Raw genomic sequence first — 5,806 nt, forward strand, 5'->3', positions numbered from 1 at the left:
GGAGCTGTATTGTTTTAGCAAAGCACAAAACAAACAGACAGAGAGCTAAGAGCCACCAGAGCCAACATCACTGCGGTCTGTACTCAGCACTAAGGTAAGGAGGTCCCCCCGCCCCCATCCAACCTAATATGTGTAAGTGAATCCGAGTGATTTACAATAATTACCCCATCCCAACATGCTCTGCTTTAATGTATCTGTCAGACTGTTAACTCCATGCTCTCCATTCCTAGAGAGCTCTGCTGTAACAGCTACACGTGCACTTCTGAGAATCCATTTATCCTGGACCCAACCCAATTGGAAGGGCCATCCCACCACCGAGACCTCCATTCAGCAGCCATTCATTTCCATTCCACCTGTTGTTTTCCCACATTTTAGGGTTTTCCCTGTTTTCACTATGGACAATGAACCTTCTTATCTTTCCCTTTTCTGGTTTAGCCACTATTTTGTACCAGTCAGAAGCTGAACAAGTGGAGCAGTGCATTGTGTTCTGCCAAGGAAGCTTGGAGAGGGGAGGGGCTGTAAACCCCCTGCTGTGGGAAGCCACAGAAATACCGAGCTTTACATCGCATTTTAACAACACAAGTTCTTCCGTGTTTACTGCCAGTTCTGTGATACGTTACCCACCGAATGGAAGCAAAAAGCTTATGAGAGGAGACAGGCATATCATCCTGTCTGAAGCTCAGCTTACACAGGCACCTTCCTGCAGCGTGAGGAGCAGCCTCTGGGAACGGCTGGTGTCTGTGCAGCATGAAAATGCAACTCAGGACAGGTCGAATATATTTACTGACCTGATTAAAAAGAGAGTGCCTACTGTTCACCAGGTCCAGCAGGAGGTACATGATGACAGCTACATTTCCAGGGGCTCTGCAATAGCTGAAGAGTTCTCACAAGTTCTCACATGAAGCAGCATGCGTGGATCTACTCTTTCTGCCTGAGTAAACAGGAAAAAAAAAAGGCAATGGAGGTAGCACCTTCTCTACTCACCACAGCCCTGATTTATGATTATGACTGCATCCTAACCCTGACAGAGCGCTGCAGATCAGAGATTTGGGCCGTTTTCTAAAGTAATGTCACCAGCAACCAGTGAGACACCCCAGAGGGACAAGATACTTGAACAACAAGGGGACAAGGAAAACGAAATATCTGTAGAATAGCCATTTTTTTCAATGAAAGGCACACAAAGCCACACATCATCCACTAGATATGCACAAAAGAGCTCAGTATTAGAACATTTTCATACCCTTTTCCCTCAAGCGTCTCTGCTCCCTTTGCTGCCCAACTCTCGTTCTGCCTGACAGCTCCTTAATCACAGTATCTCTTTCACATGCATAGGGTATTATTTAACCTGCAGCACAGAGGAAAATGCATGTATAACCTATTGCTTTTTTTCCCTTTAATCTCTCTTTTTTCCCCCTCGCCGCTCCCCTTCTCTTTTCAGTAGCTCGAAGCAAGAATAGTATTAACAATCTTCATAAAGATTAATTCAGGTCCAGACAGGAACCAACTCTACACTCTGTTGAGATAGAAGTCTAAAGAAAGAAAACACATGATCTCTTTTTTCTACCCAGGTGGCAGAAAACATTATCCATCAGATCACAAAGGCAGCACAGCATCTCCTGCAAGAATGTCAGAACGTGTCATTTCATTTCTGAATATCCCTCAGTGATATCTATCTAATAGTACTCGTGTTTGAGATAGCTTTGTGGCTTTGCTCTACAGCAACCAGGCACAGTTGAATTTAATGTTCCATCTGCCCAAGTTGAATTCAAGGTGTTGACTTTAAGCTGTAAGCTCTACCAGGTATATGGTACTATGTCAAAGACCTCCTTCTCTGTGATGCAGTTCACCACTACTTAAGCCGAGCTGCTTTTGCTGACAAACTCTATTTAAACCCCGAAGGACACAAGAAAGGACATAGAAGGACATGCACTATGAATCTCCACACACACAGCAGTGCTACCCTGCTAACTGGATTATTTACCAGAGCAGGTATGTGAGCTCTGCTCACCTTAAACCCTCAGACAGCCCTTCTTGCTTGTTAGCAGCATGCGGTCCATCTAAACACCTCTCAGCTAGTTAAGTCTTGCCTTCTTTTGACAATGGTCACGTAGCTGTACCAGCCAGGATGATAATGTCCAAATGTCCCCCTTAGCTTCAGATGATTGTGACTTCAAGGTCAAGGCCAGAACAGAACAAAAGGCTCCATCCACCCATCTGGTACAAGCAGCTAAACATGCTACAGAACCAGCACGAAACGCAGATATTTTAGAGGACTGGGAAACCTGGTGCTGCTGGCGAGGCAAGTCAAAAGCTTAAGATTCTGTCCACTTTAATTACCATCTTTCTCCAGGCTCAAAGCAGCTTATGAGAAGACAACAGTGACAGAGAATCCTCCTCTTATGCTTCCACCTACAGAAATTCATCCATTCCTGACCTGTCTCTATCTTCCTCCTCGCACACACCAGAGATTTAGTAGGATCTTGCCAGTAGAAAAGACATCAAACAGAGCACAGATTATTTTGTGAGCTGTTTTACTTGACTAGCTGTGATCAGGCGTTGGGCATCTGCTTCCAGCATGAACTACGGACACTGATTAGGAACAATGCAGTTATGTCAGCCCTCTCCAGCCACTTGAGGTGCACAACAAAAGACCGCAGGACAACGCTTGGCTACCACTGTCCATTCCAATCACGTTCGATGCGATTTCCATTGCGCCCTCAATTAGGAGGTCACACATAAAGCTGAAAATGGATTACAGTGCACAGTCCGTAGCCAGACAAGCATCTATGTCACTGCATGATCAAATAACTTCATGCATTCTCCTGTCTTACGGGATAAATGTACACACTCAATAACATGCAAACAAAAGCAACTGGTGAGCACAGCTGTAGTCGCACTTTAATTCTGGTGCATCTCTAACAGTACTGAGGACTGAATCGGCTTCTTCTGACCCTGCTGGGACAGCTGCATTAACTCCACCAGAATAACTATTCAAGGTGAAAAATGAAAGCAGAGATGCATCAGTTCAGAGCCAGGCTGGAGTTGGTTCTGAAGCTGTAAAACACAAGCTCAGAGTTGGATTTCTGCATCTTACAGGTCACAGGTGAGCATTTAACAGCAAGGAGAACCAGCCTGGAATAAATCAAGACAGCAAAAAGCTCGGTGCATGCAACTGTTTCATGGTGATACATGAGGCAGCTTGTGAGCAAGCCAAGCAAAAAAGATTCAAAAAACCAACAAAACAAAAAAGCCAACAAAACCACCTTTCTTCCAAAATAAATAAAGCCCCAAATTGAAGTGCTTCAGGCTACAAAGGAAGCCAGCCAGGTTGTTTATAGCATACTGCAGGAATTCTGCTTGGGGCAAATCAGCTGCTAACTAAATGAAAGCTGAGCTCGGAAGACAGAGTAGGTGATATCTTTTCTGTCTTTGTATGGCACCTGCTATAGTCTGACAGCAAATGGATCCAAGCTCCTCTCTTACCGGGGTGAGGAATAACAGCGCTCCTTGCTGCATGCAGCACGTCTACATTTGTAAGTGTGAAAAGCATCAGCAACAAAAGGAAGGTTAAGGAAAATCATACTGCAAGATGCCTGTATGGGTGCACCATACTTATACAGCAAGTCTGGAGCAGGCCTGGAAGAACCACAACAATGCAGTGACACATCCACTACAGATCGCAAGTTATAGATACATAGGATACACGATCTGCAGGATGCATGCACTAAACTGATTTTGTTACACCATAGACTGCAAGAAAAAAAAACAGCATGTTCAGCTAATGCTTGTCAGCATTACATCTATGTGACTCATAGTTACCAGAACTCATTATAATGTGTTTATGATGCATGTGGCTCTGGACAGCCTGGTCTGGTGGTTGGCAACCCTGCACATAGCAGGGGGTTGAAACGAGATGAGCATTGTGGTCCTTTTCAATCCAGACCATTCCACGATCCTATGATTTAAAAGCTGGTTTCACAGGGGACTATTCACACTGCAAGAGTTTACTGAAATAATGGAGCCAGGCGTGCTGGTGGGATCCTTAACACTCACCTGCAGCAGAAGGAAGGTGAATTGCTCAGGCATCCAGTACATCTTCTATAGAATAATTTCTAACACAAATTCATTGGAATCACAGCTTTCAACTGTTGGCCTTTCCCCTCCCCCCATTTTCCCAATATACTGTAAGCACACTGATAACGTCAGACCTGACACTGCTCTGCTCTTATAGAATTCTCAAGAGCTATAGAAATTTATCCTACATATGACCCTGGGGCCTTATTGAGGACGATCTTGGCTATGTGTGATGGGGCTCTTTGAATTTCATGGGCCATTTAATCTTTAGTCTTCACCAGAACTATTTAGGCTGCTGGTGAATTAGAAAAACTGACCTTATGGAACTGAAAGAGACTTAAGGGTTAAGCATTAAAATCTTCCACAGAAGCAAGAGAAGGTAACAACTTACATTGATTACTCACCTGATAGGAGCAACAACATCTAAAATCTTACTTTATTTATGGTTCAGCCTTTTTCATACTACAGATCCTTTCCAAGTGTTGCTATGCCACCAGCTCATGTCCGGCTACCCCTGGGTTTATTGCAGGACCTGGGAGAATCAATCTAAAGGCTTATGTGAATGGCAAGGAGTCTCATTTTCCTTTACAATGAGCAGTGCTCACAGACACAGTGACCTTTACTGACAATTACAGCAATTGCTGCCCATCTGGAGAGCAATGAGAGGGGGATCCGATTCAGCTCTAAATCTTTACCTCAAGTTCTGGAAAACACTGTAAGGAGAAGTAGATTTTAAGCCTGTTAACACGTTTGGAATACCTGAAGGAACGTGTCATGCCAAGAAGCCATCCTAAAGGATGTGTGCTTTAAGCACAGTTTGGTTGGTAGTCGAACCGCACAGCCTTTTGTATTCATCAACATCTTTCTCTGTAGGTCTGTGCTAACCTCTGACCTGTACAGCGCTGCATTGCTTCCCTTTATCAATAGCAGTTGGCCTGGGAAGGCAGAAGCAAAAGATGGAGAAATCCGTACGTGCAATAAACAAGTCAGCTGTGCTGATGTACTCCATGCAGGATCCTCTCCCTCCCAATTAATCCAGGCTCCACAGTGTTAATAGGTGTTTAGCTTTTGTAACAGGAAGATAAACAATTAGACATAGAATTCAAGGGGAATATCAGGAAGTCATCTTTTCCACTACTTTCTCCCTGATTTATACAGCAATCCTTTAATATAAACATGCTGGCCCTGATTTGAAGGTAAGAAATCATCTGTGAGGAGCCAAGAAGCTACAGGTAATAAAGGCAGCACAAATATTCTCAAGAGACCACATTTCTTCCAGGTTCTGGATCCCAAAGCACAGTGCTATACAACATGCTGACATCGCTCAATGTATCCTGAACACGTCACTCATAATCCAAGACTGGAGTCTACACAGAAGACCATAGAGATGAAGCAAACATTTTGCATTTAGTCGGTCAGCAGTATAAGAATGGAATAAGAAACAAGAGAAGCTATTAAAAACTGTATTTTTCCCCCCCCCAACACTTACATTTTCAGTGAAAAGATTAAACCACAAACACTTTTCTCCTTGAGAAGATCCAACAGCTCAGAAATGCACAGAGGAAGCACATTAGCTTGACAACAACAGGCCACCACAACCCAGCTCACTCACTCCAGCCAGCATCAGAACCACTCATCTCCCTTTAAATTAACCCCTTATGGCCTGTCCATTTTACAATGAAATTAAGATTAAAGTGCCCCTTAGGCAATCAAGTAAAGATGTAAAGAATCA

This window comes from Coturnix japonica, chromosome 21 (genome assembly GCF_001577835.2).
Source record: "Coturnix japonica isolate 7356 chromosome 21, Coturnix japonica 2.1, whole genome shotgun sequence".
Lineage (NCBI taxonomy): Eukaryota > Metazoa > Chordata > Aves > Galliformes > Phasianidae > Coturnix > Coturnix japonica.